This window comes from Athene noctua, chromosome 10 (genome assembly GCF_965140245.1).
Source record: "Athene noctua chromosome 10, bAthNoc1.hap1.1, whole genome shotgun sequence".
Taxonomy (NCBI): Eukaryota; Metazoa; Chordata; class Aves; order Strigiformes; family Strigidae; genus Athene; species Athene noctua.
In genome coordinates, this window is record NC_134046.1 from 1,044,935 (window position 1) to 1,060,054 (window position 15,120).

Genomic DNA, 15,120 nt, shown 5'->3' on the forward strand with positions numbered 1-15,120 from the left:
AACTGTGACAGCAGGCAGTACCACTGCTTTTTGTACAGTGTCTCTGCTAAGGAGACCCCACGTCTACTGACTGGTCTTCATTAGCCAAAACATTCTTCTCTCAAAAACCAAACCAGCATTTTTTTCCCCCCCTCATCTTTAAGAGCAACGTTACACAGAGGATTATCAGCATCTACCTCAGTGCACACTGATTATGAACTTGAACTGTATATCCAGAAGCCTCTTAAATGTAGCAAAAAGCACTGTGTCTTCCTATGCTACAAGCTTAGATTCTCTTTATTCTAAAAGAGGCATTAATATTCTTCTACAGTAAATATAAATAGAGAAGATATTCACCACAGTGAAACTGCAAGATCTGGTTACTTGCAATTCTAGGAGAGTGGACTAAGATAGAATTCAGGATGCACCCTCCAGTTCTGTATTTTATGAGTTTTGTAGCACAATTCAAATGGCTTGCACAGGAAATATGATTTTACTGGAAGAGACTGGGTATCTTTATTTAGGAAGAAAAATATCTAACTGGAAAAGCCTATGGTAAGTCAGGAGTGAAGCTGAAACCAAGAATTGATCATATCATTTGAAAGAAAAATGTCAATGTTAGAAACTCTTGCTACTACAGCCAGTGTCAATTAGAGGAAATTAAGTTAGCAAGCTGGTACAACTGGTTGAAGTTTTATCACTGTCTTTAAACAGAAGGACTGGGGGGAAAAATAATTTAAACACAGATGAGGCCAAAGATAAACAGAAAAATAAGAAAAGCTTTTAACTTCTCCAGTAAGACAAGTTTCCAGAGTCACTCTAAGTAGATGCTTGCTTCAAACTGAAGAGACCTAGCTTCAAGATTCAGTAAAATGTGGGGAAAAAAAAAAATACACACAATACTTACACATACATTTATATACCACTGACTCTATATTCTATGCGTAGCACATGTACATTTCATAATCCTTCAGATTAGATTTAGGGGAGAAAGAATTTTAAAAATGAAGTTTAATAGTCAGACAAAACGGCTGCCGTTAGTCACTCAATGTTTCCATTTGTCTGGCTTTACTAAAAGGCAAACCAACAACTAGAATATTCTCTGTTCTGTCGGCATCATCATTGCTTGCATCGCCTTTAGATATCACATTTTAACTGTGACAGCTTTTTCTCCCTCTTCCTTCAAAAGGTAGGTACCACTTATTGCCTTTTTTATTTTATTTAAGTGGGATAAATTGCAGAGTTTGGAAAACATTCCACCCCCTTATTTTTCTAAAGATATTATTTAAAATCCCCAAAGGATGTTAATATTTAACAAAAGCATAGGGTTAGCCTATCAGAATACCAAGTCTGACGTTATTTAAGGCAAAGGCTTATTTCAGTTGCTTCAGAAGAAAAACATGAAACCCCACTACCTTACCAACCGCGCAATAATGGAAATGAGGTTGTCATGAATTCCAGTCTAACCCTCAATAGTGGATTCCAATTACTGTGCTCATAGGAGAAGTAAAAATATTGACAAAAATATAACACCATTTTTTCTGAGAAACTGGTGAACAATGCTGCAAAAAAAAATCCACAGATGTAAATCTACAAAGAAAATCAAGTTTCCACTCAAACTTCACTCTTTTTAGCCTTGTTACACTCCCCCATATACGAAGGGGTGAGCTCTCACTCTGCACAGGGACAAGGGAATGAAAAGGGATGTATGAGGTTTAGCAGCAAATAAATAGCTTCGCTGTTATAAATTTCAGGAGAAACATTACTAGTTAAACTTAGTGGGCTTTGTGGTCTAATATACATTCTGCACAAGTAATTTTTCTACAAGCCTTTGGCTCCATCTGCTGACTTTTGATATTAAAAATAATTGATGAGGCTGAAAACGTTCATGCTTTTGGAACGCGTAAGTCCTCCACGTTTCTGTAAGTGTGGTTCAAAAGATATAACTAAATACCCCAGGTGTGTGGTCTAGTAATTTTGTCAGTTAAAATTATCTCGAAGCAACAACACATCACCTCTGAGGAGAAAGTACCTGAGGGAGCCCAGGACGTGCAAGGGGTAAACAAACCTTACTTGGAAGACTGGCTGGAATCAAATTTAAGCAACAGGTATACATCTGGATGTTTATGTCACAGAATCACCCAGCAATTAAGTTCAAATCTGAGAAGTGAGATTCTGAGCAAACTAATAAAGAAAACTGAAAATCCGTAACACGCCCCTTGCGAGAGCTCATTGGAGACATTTGCTCAACACCTGCCTGTACGGGTTTCAGCTTCTCCCACATTCACCGAGATGTCTGCTTCACAGAAACTAAACCTTGTTGTATTTATGAACAATACATGAGAAAAAGTTACTCTGAAGGCTCAAAAGCCCCAATATTTGCCTGCTCCGGCTCTGATTTATTTTTCACTACTGCAGAATTCTGATCAACAGTGCTATGAACTCAAACTAGACAGAATTTCCACACAAAAATACTGCACATGAGAAATGCACCTAGTAAGATCTTTAAATATAGCAAGTGAAAATTTTAGACCCCAAAATAAAAAAAACAGTCACAGTACTTCATCGGCCCTTTTTTACAGCTAACAACAAAATCCATCATTAAATAGAAGCAGCCTGATCTACCTGGAACACTGAGCTCTCACTGCTGCAAATTATCCGAGTGGTACCTGGGATAATCAGCGTCTGACAATCTGTTTTCCTTTATGGCTCCAATTTTCAGTACTGCATTAAACAACCTAACGAAACCACGCACACACAGAAAACCCAACACACAACTTTAAAAACGTCCTTGTGCCATCTCTGTGCCCTCTGAAAAATTACTTTCCTCCTATGATCAGTGCAGGAGAAACAGTCAGCCTCACAAACCGAGTCCCACTTTTTACAGTTGCTTCGTATGGGGAGGATTTTTTTTTTTTTTTTTTTTAAACATTCATAGCTTCTATATCAACCTACTGAAGTCTTAATATTTGACTTACAAACACAGGTTAAAAAAAAAAACAGTAGATGGAATCAATTATTTTTGCAAGGGGATTTAAACACAGAATGTCTCAACTGTGTTAAAGCTAAGATTAAATAGAAGCTGAACCAGATCCTAAAGATCACTCTTTATCACAAAAATGTAAAAAAATCTCATCTTCATAGCTTTGTTTAAAAAAATAATCTTTTCGGAAATGAATATAAAAAACCCTCTTGCATATAGCACACACCAACAGACACTGCACTTTCCAAAAAGCTTCTTTCAAAGCTATTAAATGTTTCTAACGTCTCCTTCAGAGGTGAGACTGAAGCTAAGGAATCCATTAAGAAAGCCATTACTTTCAAAAGGTGAAAACAAAATGCATCAATTCAAATTCTGAACAGATTCCCAAGAAAATTTTAACACCATGTGAAATATTAGGAAGATGCAAGACTCATTTCTACATGGTCATGCTCAGATAGAGGTACAGGTCCAGCAGGTTCAAAACTAGACTTACGCAAAAGTTCACATCTGGGAAGATTATCACCACACAATTTGAGATTTAAGAGACATATTGAGGAAAACTTAAAAATATAACAACATTTAAACATAAATCTGCAAATTTGATTTTCCATATACAGATAAACAGCAAGAAAACAAGCGTGCATGTTGTAAAACACTGGCTGTAATTATAAACATTTTAATCACATCAACTTATTCTGTTGAAGTCTATCTAAATCCTGACTCAAGTCAAAGCCCTGGCTCGTGTCACCGCAGCTAGGTGACACCGAACAAGTGAAAGGCAGGATTAAAACTTCACTTCTGAGCCCATCAGAAGGAACCTTGTCCATCAGGGACAGCAACGCGACGTAAAGCAAAAAGCAATAAATACAGTGTTTGATTTGCGGGGTTACACTCACTGTGCCAGAAAACTTTAACATTATGGATTCAAAATAACATTAACTCAGCCCACTACACATTGTGGGTATCTAATGGTATGTTTTTACAACTGTTTGTAATGTACATGTCAGATGGCCTAAGTCTTTCTTGTGAGTCACACCATAACCACAAAACTATGCCTAAATGTTAACTTCTCTTTCTCCCCCACTCAAGTCTGATGTAAAGATTTCTTTGCCCATCTCTCTTCCCGTACACATGAACCTTTAGCACAGCTTGCCAGTATTAACTTCATGCTACCCTCAGACAAGAATTAGAATCACCCTTATGTAAAAAACAAAAACCAACCCACAAACAGAAGTTTATCATGCTTTTGCTTCTAACCAAAATTGAAACAGAAAGCTTGTGTAAAAAAATAAGAGACCAGAAAAGCTCCCAAACTTTTTTGTAAAGAGGGAACAGAACCCTTACCTTCACATTCTCATTCGTGTGTTCTTACTAGAAAATTAGCGTCATTTAAAAAAAGAAAATACTGCTTATCTTCCTGCCAAAAACATTCCTTTAGAAAGCAAAGACAGACAACATCCACAATATTCCTGGTGACCCACCAAACCAGCTCAGCATACACATGTCTCAGAGGCTACCAGAGCCACAATTATCTTCCCCAAACATGCTCTTGTTACTCTTTACCCCTATTATCTCTATTCTTAACAGTACACCTGAAGTTTACAAAGATTTTTCTCCCCCCTCCATAGATTTAAAAATCTTTAAGCAGCTCTCTAGAAGTGGGGATAGAGCCTGTGAGCTCAGAGACCATTCACGTGCTGCCTGCACGACATCTGGAAAATGGATTTAAAAATGGGAATTCAACAGCGTGCACAGATACGATGGGTGGGCGGTAAAAGTGCAGATGAAAAAGCAAGGACACAAGGAAGTACTTGAAAAAAGTTGAACTTTTTCTACTACAAAAACTGTTTGACTATGAATGTATCTTAAAACTTTTGACTGATCTGTTAGCATTTGCTGCAAGAAGGAAAAGCAGACACATCACCATTTGTACCAACTTGGAGATTTCCACACTATTTTAGGAACTGCATGCCCAAGAAATACTAACACACCAGAATAAATTACGTTGAACCTCAATCTCATGTAGCATCTCAGGCGCACGGGAGGGCTCAGAGCACGTTAGGACCCCACCCTGTATCACCAGTTTGGAGAACTTCCACCCATAAAAGATTAAAGTCCTACCCTGGGGCAAACATACTTCATAACCTCCTCTGAAGCCCAAGCAGTCAAGTAGCCTTTGACAAGACTAGAATAAAACATTAATCGGAGGGCACTTGCCCCCTTAATACGTTTTGTGCAAATAATTGTTTCTCCCCAAACAAAAGCATCGTTAACAACAGAAAAAAACAGCTGAAATAGCAACACTTGTCATACAAAACTTTATTCTTTATTCAACGATCACCCGACTCCAATCCTCTCGTAAAACTTGATGCAAAATAGTCCAGAAGGGGATTTTGCATTTTATTTTATCTTTATAAGCATCTGTACACTTCTTTGCATTTAGACTAAACAAGCTGACACTGCTTTGTGTGGACTCAAGGCCAAACTGGGCATGTATTTTAGTCTTAGTGGGCATTCACTTCAATCCTTTACTGAAAATCATATTTTCAAGTTTCCCCTTATAATCCCCTTTTCTGTGGTTTTGAGTGTTTGTGGTATACCTGCACATTCCTCACTCCCTGAAGACTTTAAATTATTGTCAACTAATCTCCACAAGCAGGATCAATGTCTTCAACCAGGCAAAGAAAATACCACATGAATAATACCCATATTTCATATTATAACAACACCTTTTTTTTTTTTCCCCCTAAGCCACCACTTAACTTGTTGCAGCCCTACGTACTAGGTGTTGTACATCAGACAAAAGCCTCTCCCAGGGACGGTTATCCTAGAAGTCTATTGAAATTCATTCTATAATGAGTATTAAGTAAAAGCAACAACACAGCAACCAAAATGAAGAAAATAAAACCAAAATGGTTAGATGAATACTGAGAGGGTAGAAAAACCTCAAGAAGTTCTAAAACCTCATACAAAACTGAAGTGACAAACTTCTGAATCATATTCACTACCTCTATCTGTTTTCTGCTGAAGAAAAAAAGGTATCTGTATATATAAACAGGGTCATCACTTCCAGTGAGTTATTCTGTTCTCACGGGCGATTTCTGCCACCTAGACTGAAGAGGCAGTACGGGCATCTCTGCCATCCTTTGCAGACTCTACTGCACACCCTATATAGTGTGTATCTTAGAGACTGCCTAGACAGGTCAACTACTAAAGCTAACTTTCACAAAGGCCCAATAGTTTTTAAGTCTACAGTTTAAGCATGTAAAGATGTATTCGCTACAGTGACTCTTTAAACAGGCTATCTGACCTTTCCTTTTTATTTCTAAAGTTATTCTTGATTATTTATTCATTAGAGGAGAAAGAAAGAGAAGCCAACTGCACTTTACGGCATATGCTTTCAAGGTAATCTTTACAGCCATGAAGAGCCCGGGACTTTCATTTCAGACAGCTGCAAATGAAAAATCTGTATCTAGGCATTCACATGTTCACCACAGTATCTGGGCAGCTTACATCATTTTACTATTCCAGCTGATATTGTAAATATTGGTTTTCCTTAGTATTACTTTTTCTTTCATTTCTAACTGCAACAGCTATATAATATAAGGTTGTAGAAATACTCTAGCGAGAAGATGTATCGTACACTTAGTTTCAACAATACCCGTTACCATCACAGGCATACGACAACAGATTCAGCTGAACAAACATTTAAAGAGAAAAGTCAATTCTTCTGTAATTTTCATAGTAGCAACAAAGAATAAAATTTAGAGTTTTATAATTGGTGTCACTTCAGGAACGCACAGTACAAGGCATGAGATTCAGAGGACTTTCTGTAGTGGTACAGTAATACTTCAAGAAAATACTCTGCTAATAGACTAATCACAGATTCTTGGGCATTTACGCACTAGTCTATTTTCAATATTCAGATCCATTTTTGCCAATGCCCAGATCTGAGCAGAACTTTATAACACACAGACCACGGCTTCGTTAAGGCAGCGCTTGCTGACTTGTTCTGCACTCTTAAAAGCCTGATCAAACGAGGAGTTGTACTCTGTATGGATGACCAAGGAAGAACAAAAAGTGACATTCCCTTCCTTCATTCTGGTTACTGAAATTTTGCCAAAGCCTCCAGCACTTGAACTTAAATATTTAAAACATGATAGTCAGTCAGTGCTCTAACTAAGCCTACCATGCTAAAGTTACATTCGCAGCAGGAATGCAACGTGAAAGCTCTGTTTGCCATGGAGGGGGTTACCTTTCCAATTACTATTCAAGCGTTCCACTAAGATTCCTGCTCAAACGGTATGTGTACGTGCATGTGGGTCTGTTTTCAATTGATTTGAGAACAATTCTACCTGATAAATTAAGAGAAGTAAAAATAAAGTTAATGACCTGGCAGCAGCAATGCTTACACAAACAAGTTATGCAAACACAAACCAGCCATCCTTTGCTTTAAAAAGTTACCATAAAGCTTAAACAAAAAGGCATTTGGATGAAATTTTGTGATTACTATAGCAATGTCCATTAACTTAAGTTGCAAACCAATCTTGAACCCCAGGGTACACAAACCCCAAACCACAACACTTGATCACTGGAGCAGCAACTGTTCAACAGGGAGCACGTTACCTACTAGCCCTGGGATAACATGCATGGTTTTCTTCAGTTGCATCCCAGGCTTGGCTCAAGTCATCTCAAGATCTTTCTCCTCCTGTACACGGCTTACAGGACCACTACTTAGAGTACCCACTCTAGATGGCCCCAGGACTCATTGTCAAACTATAAATGCAAGACATTTAGCCCTAGAAAAACAATAGCTGGCAAGCTGGCACATCCTGTAGAGAAGTATCAGAACCTGCTTGCTCATCTTCAGAAGCTGACCTTGAGAGGGTAACACCACTCAGTGTTTATCAGGTCTTGCCCTTTCTCTCATCAGACCTACTCTAGCTTCAGCCTATAGAAACAATTCAAAAATGCCATCCCAAGGTTTCACATTTGACACTCACTGATGCTGGTTTCAAGCCAAGATACACTTGAAGGAAGGAAGTATACACAGCTGCCTTGTGACTCGAGATTGCAACAGAAGCTGAGAAAAAGGGGAGGGAGCAAAAAGTTTCTTCAATCCCTGGTGTAAGTGGAAAACCTCAGTCACTTCGAAGAGTAAACTTTGAGGCTGGAAAAGAAGCTAGAGATGGAGAAATATGGAAATAGGCAGGAGAAAAAGTAGAACAAGCTGATAAGCGAAGTTAAAGCAAGAGAGATACATCTAAACGTCAGCTGCCATCTTAATGGCTTTATTAGATGTCTGGTTTTCAACTTCGTTTTGTTGCAAAACTATGTGTTTGTTTACCCTTAAGTATGTTGCCACACTGAAGCCAAATTGCTCACAAACATTACAAGAACATACTCCGTTTCTCCAGCTGTGGCACTCTCCTGCACTGGGGGACTGAGCTTTCCGTCAGATCCAGCGACCCAGCACACTGGTAAGTCCCAGAGAGCCACAGAGCACTGACGTCTGCCAGCAGCCCACGCTAGCCAGGAGGCTAGCAGGGAGAATGCCTGCGTGCCTGGGAGGGTGCACCAAGGGACAAGAGAAACCACTACCCTGCAGGGCCAAGATCAGCCTCAGAATGACTCGACCTCTCTAATTTTTCGGTTAGTCCACTGGTTCCCTCTTCTTCAGCTCAGTTTCTTCCCCACTTTGTATTTCTGCAGCAACTTTCTTCACTTTTTCTCACAGTTCTCATGAGACAAATGATTTACTGAAATCTGGGCAGAAAAAATATCATTTGATTTATCTAAGAAAATCAGTCATTGTATCAAAAATATGATGTTCATCTCAGTATTTTCACCTGCTCAGAGTCGAGATGATCCTATGTTTCTTTTCCATTTTGAAGCCCATTACACAGCGTACCAATCCTTAGGCAATAATAACGCTGCACTTTCTAACTAAGGCAAAATTATCTGCATGGCCATGGCACAAAATACACACTTTAAATTATCTCATGCATTAACCACAACCAGTCGGCACTGCAGGAACTCTGACCAGGCAATCGGTATCACAGAAATACCGCACAAGTTAAAGTCTGCCGTGGAGACCAGTACTGGTCCCAGCAATGCTGCACTTCCCCGTGGAGCCTGGACCCCAACCAGGCATTTAAAGGTGGGTTAAGTGGATAGAAGCAAGGCAGAAGTTACACACAAATCTCTTCCTCTGCAGATTCACTGTAGGAAGAAACTTTGGTCATTTTTCTAATCCATTAGCAGGTAATGTGTATCCAACTGTCTCAAACTGGCAGGGAGCACAGGGTACATCTAAACCTCCAAGAAAAGCTGCAGATGAATTTTAGTATTTGAAGAGTTAATTGGCCAGCACTGACTAGGCCACTTTTCTGCCTACAGAGATCACATTAGACACACAAGCTCCAAAAATACAGTGTATGGTTTGGATTAGCACTGCACAGGCTGGCTGCTCTCCCCTGGCTTCCTTCCCTTCTGCTCTGACCAAGTAGAAAAAAAATTTTTAAAAAACCCCCATGATATATATCCAGCTCCCTTTCTACTATGTCTTATCCCTGGTCCTGAATAAAACAAACCTTAACAAAGTCCTTTATCTTGCTCACTCTTTTTACTGTTCCTGCATGATACTTAATAAAGAAATTGCAAGCAATATTAATTAAACCACTGTGCTTCAGTAACAGGTAGGGAAAGAATAGCAACGTACAAATCTCATTTTTATTCCTGAGCCTTTTTAAAGTTAACTAGATTTTTTTTTTTTTTTTTTAAATACAAAATTAAAGTGGATTCTGTTCTTTGGGGTCTTGAGGTTTTGGGTTTGTTTGAAGGTGGGGGGTGAGTTTGAAGGCTTGGTGTTGGTTTTTTTTTTTTTTAAAGTGTGAACTCAAACAGAAATAAAAAACAAAACCAAAAAAACCACACACAATAAAAAGTTACAAAACCATACATTGAAAATGAGGGAGCGGATCTTTAGAAAGATTCAGCATCTGCTACACTTATTCTCTCAAGAGATCGAGCCAAAAAGATTTAAGACGTTTTTATTGCCAGATCTAAATTTCATTCCACAGGCACTGGATAAAGTCTTTAATCCTTTACATAACCACAAAGAACTGTGCTGAGGAGTTTAATTCTTCCAAAACAACTGATAACATCCTAAATGTTGAAAGCAGAGTACTTTCCAGTATAAGCCAAATCCTGCATGTTTTGCTTTTAAGTAAATGCCACAGCAGATGCAAAACCAGTAGGATTCACACTGATGTTTTCTAGGAAAGGAGAAAATCTCAAAAAAACACAACCCATGCTTTAGAAGTGGCAAACAATTAAAGAAACAGCTTAATACTTGTACTGAACTAAACCACATGTATAACATTATTGTGTATATGTTTGATTTATTGATTTAGGATTTAAGATACTTGTATTTTATCATCCATGTATTTTAATATGCATTATGAACTGCTTTTTCACGATTTTATCCGTTACATTCACTTGATTGTCCCCCCAACCCAATTCTCTGAACTGCCCTTCACAACATTTCAATGGTAAGAAAACGTTCAAGGCGAGCTGGACTTCTACCGTAGCATTTTAAAGGCTGTTTGTATCAGCACTGGGCAAGAAAAAAACATCCAAGCAGCCCTGGAAAAAACAGATGTAGAAACAGCAGAGACATACTCTCAGAAAATTTAGCGAGAGTTCTCTCTAAATAGAGTTCAAAAAAAGTCAAGACACCCTGAAATTTGGAAAGGACATGTTATGAGGTCCAAAGGACACAAAACAGCAGCGGTAAAAACTTGTTGAAGATTTCCCCATGGAAGTCCACATACAAGTGTCCTTGTGATCCTATTCAGCGGATTTCATGCAACTTCATTGTCTGAGATTTAAATATTCTCTGACAAGACTTAACTGTGTAACTCTGATCATGCAAAAAGTCCCTAAATGCACTGAAATCAGTTCTTACTACATTTATATACAAAAGCTCACTAATCAGAGCTCTTGGGACATCAGATACGCTGAAGTCCTCCTGTGGGCAAAACCAGATGTATCTGTTGGGATTTCAACAGCTACAGTGGCTTGAAGGAAATAGTCTTGCAAGTACTATTTGGGTTATTCTATCAGACACTGGAGAATTTTTTTGTTGGATGAGACATAAAAACTACAGAATGTTTGCCAAAAAACAGACCGAGGTTATCTAGCCAACAAAGAAGCCTGAAAAAGAAAAATCTCTTTTCATACGGTTACGGTGGAAGTTTCTTCTCAGCATCACCCTTACAAAATGATGCTTCTTAAAAGTTCATGAAGTCAGTATCATTTGACAGCAAATAGTCCCTTGCCAAAGACAGAATCCACTACTGATTTAAACTGACACTCTCATTTACTGGAAGACTTGACTAGATTAACAGAAGCAAGTTTTTCACATTTTTCATATTTGATGTCCCAGGTGACCTCTGGAGAGCGTATCACAGAACACCTGGATGACTGCTCTCCAAGAGAAGCATTTCATAAACACACTTGCAACTTTTGAGATTGAAATGCTCAACATTAATTAACAGTAGTTGTCTACTGCAAACCTCAGGGATCGTGAAGGCTGGACCCAGTATGAATATTCATCATTCTTCATAACAGCTCAGCCACACCTAGCAGATCAAAACTCTGACAGTGTCTACAGAGGCACATCCCAAGGCCGGTCCAACGATGGGGTGCCCACGTGATTTATTACACAAGAAATAACTCTGTACTGTGTTAACATCAGATACATTATTCAGCTTCAGGACACAAAAATCCCCACATGATCCCCTACCAAAACCCATCAGCATAACCATTCACCAGTAACAGCTACTCAGCCTTCAAGGTCCTCCTGAACTTCTGACAAAGCGCTGCACAAAACGGCACCCACTGTGCTTTTATCTCGGCTCCGCGAAGCTGTTATCCTCCACCAGCCCTTCAGCTTGCATCAACTTGCTCTAACGTTTGTCAGTAATTACATTAAACAGAACAGATCGGAACTTGAATAGGAAGGGGGAAGAAAAGTTCCTACTTCTTACAAGTCCTGAAAAAAACAGCACTGGTCTTTGTACGTGCTGCCCCGTAGGTGCTTTGGGGCTGCCCCAAACCTGCAGCACTGGCACGCAGGCGATCGGTGCTGAGCCGACACTGCCAGGGTGACCACGTTTATACCCGTGGACTGCGTACATCTACCTCTGCCCCCTCACTCAACGCAGATTTGACCTCTTGATGATCTTTCACAACTCTTCAGAGAGGGCGATTCTTATTAATCAACCTGGAACATCTGGTGTGTTCTAAAACATCTTTAAAGGAACATTAAGGTATTATCATCTCTTTTAGCCAATCTTCCAGTATTTCTAATGTGCTTACAGCTGTGCAATCCAAAACTAGAATCACTGACACGGGCCAGGAGGAAGGCCACATACTACATATTTTGCATTACTTTTCACACAAGGATTATGCTTTTTTGGTTTGAGACAAGAACAAAAGTCCTTGTCCATGACTGGATTTTTGCCTTCTAAGTAGCTACTGTTCTCAAGCTACTTTGATTTTTTTTTTTTTCACCTGGATAAGGAAGGCAAAGATATTTCTCCCCCACTGAAAAAACCACTTTCCTTTCTCAATGAAAGCATGCTATGAAGACACAGCAGCACTAGAATTTGACATTCATGCTCACTTAAACTAAACAAAATAGATAAGTATTTTGAAGTGATTATAGCCAAACCTATCGGTAAAATAAAATGAATCTATATTGAAAAAATCCTTATTATTCAAAGTCTAAGGACTTTTATAAAGCAGAAATAAAAATGTCACAAGCTATTACAATTTATAAACTGGAAGACTACAGAGACTGAAAGACCACTTGAAATAATCTTAAAGGACATTCAGAATTCTGCCAACACTACATTTTTGCTGCAGAAATCCTAGGTTCATGCTCTTCAAGGTGGATTTCAAATGCTAGTGAGCGAGCAGTACTAACTCAATTGGATGGTGAACTGTTTGCTGTGTCAAAGCTTTTTGCCAAACACATATATATAATTTTTCTTTTCGCTATATGGATAATCAACCCCAGATGGCAATTTACATAGGCAACAGCATAAAGGAATCCATGCACTGCTGGTGCTCTCAGCCTCAATCAGAGCAAGCACGGGCGTTTGAGAATGTCACTGTTTATTTTTAATTGCTGTGTCCCTCCTTTGTGCAGGTTCAAGCGGTCAAAGATGTCGAAGTCCATTAGTAGAACTGGAAGGTGATGCCACTTCACTTGGTGAGAGGGTTCTTCAAACTCAAAAAGCAGCTGGTTTGTAATGTCCCTAAATGCCCAGTGGGCACCAGCTGTCAATCTCAGTTACCACAGGGTCAGGGCAAAAAAAGGTCAGAGGGAGTCATAAACCACAACGTGTTGTGAAATGTGCTTCCTCCGTTACCTTGTAGGCCTGAGAAAGGTTTGACCTTTTATAGGTATCCTAACCCTCCTCTGCACGATGCTAGCGGGGGTAAGTACAACACACAAACTTACAAAAGTTGCTTCCTTTTACTGTGCCTTGGCTTCCATACCTGGACAATATGAACATGAATATTCATAAGCTGCTAGAGGCAAAAAAAACACAACACAAAACTCTGCCCACCCTATTACTGCTCAGAGGTATGGACACACCTTCTATTTCACACAAGGCAGTGGAAGGATTAATTCATTAACACCAACTGAAAATAACTAAAACCTAGAGGAAAGATGTTAATGCCAAGTGATCTGGCTTCCCTTTGTCAATGACCTGGTTATCTGTTAACCTGCCTTTCACTTCACTGCTCCCCCCGGCACTTGGGGAGAAGCATCTTTTTAAAGAGTCCCACTTAAGGACTTTTCTATTGAACCTTTTAAAAACACATTTGCAACAGGCAAGTTATTCCCTGTGTTTTTGCCACTTTTCCCTTCATATGGATTCTCAAAGAACAGACTAATTCCTGAATATCCTTCTCCAAAACATTCTTGGACTATACGTGAAGAGCTAAATGGTCATTTCCAGATATAATCTAGTTATGCATTCTTTCTTTGAAAGAAATAATTACTCCACTCCATCTCAGCCCCATCTCCCAGAGCACAAAGCTACAGGAAGTTTGGCCAGTGCTGTGCCAAAAGCAAAGTAGGTAACAAGTTGTGCCAGGCCTCTGCGGTGCAGGAGCCACCGCGCGGCAGCCTCGGACTCCCAACCCCTTCTCCCTCCTTGGGGGCCTGGTGCAGACAGGCCCAGGACAGCCAGCAGGACACAACCGAAAAGGGAAGGAACACTGGCAAGGGGAAAGCAGGAGAGGCTGTAACCAGAGCTGCAACCCCAGCAAAGCGTATTCCCTGCAGGAATTACAAGCAGGGTTCCAGAACGGGCTGCACGCCTCAAACGAGAACATGGAACTCCACTGGGAAAACAGACATGACTGGGTGCATGTGCAGATCACTTTTATGCAAAGGACAATATGATATAAACTAGATGGCCGCAGGCATCACAGAAGACACTGAACAAAAATTAGTTGTCAACTACCAGCAAAATATTTCAGGTGAAATCAGAACGCCTCACTTAGTCCTTCGCTTGCCCATAAAGTACAGGCAAAGGTAAGAATGCAGAATGTTCACTCAGCAAAAGAGTAAGGTCCTTATAGTAACACAACTTGAGGATAATACAACACCAACAGGGTCCCATCCAGGCTTGTTCAGCCAAAAGCTGACTACTCTCAGAATGTAGCCAGCTGGGTCCACTTTAAGTGGCAGCTGCAAAATGCTCCACAAATCTTGACTCATTTTGGGCAATTAATAAAAAGGGAAAGTCAGAGCAGTACGAATCAGCACCTATGAAATAGGCTTCACCTGTTCTGAGTATTAAGTCATCTTGTTTTCTTTTAAAGGATAATATAAAAATATATTTTTGTTATATAATAGGAATATAAAGATGTATTTTAAGGAATGCAACAGTAACCACAGTTAAGCAGTTCAAAGGCCACTGAAAGGCCTCTCGACCTTCTACAGGCTTGGATGTGCAAGAGCAGCAAGCCACCTCTGCATCCCAGCAGTGCTCCCAGAACATGCTGACATCAGCTAAAGCCCCGGCCAAGCCAACGTACCCCGAGCATCTCAATGCCCTCTTCTCATTATT

At 39.7% G+C, this 15,120-nt stretch overlaps 1 protein-coding gene across 3 annotated transcripts in view; it reads right to left on the reverse strand.

Moving 5' to 3' along the window:
* The window catches only part of EEFSEC (eukaryotic elongation factor, selenocysteine-tRNA specific), a 130,398-nt gene that overhangs the window by 69,335 nt on the left and 45,943 nt on the right, over positions 1–15,120 (reverse strand). The gene's annotated exons all lie outside the window — the stretch shown is intronic.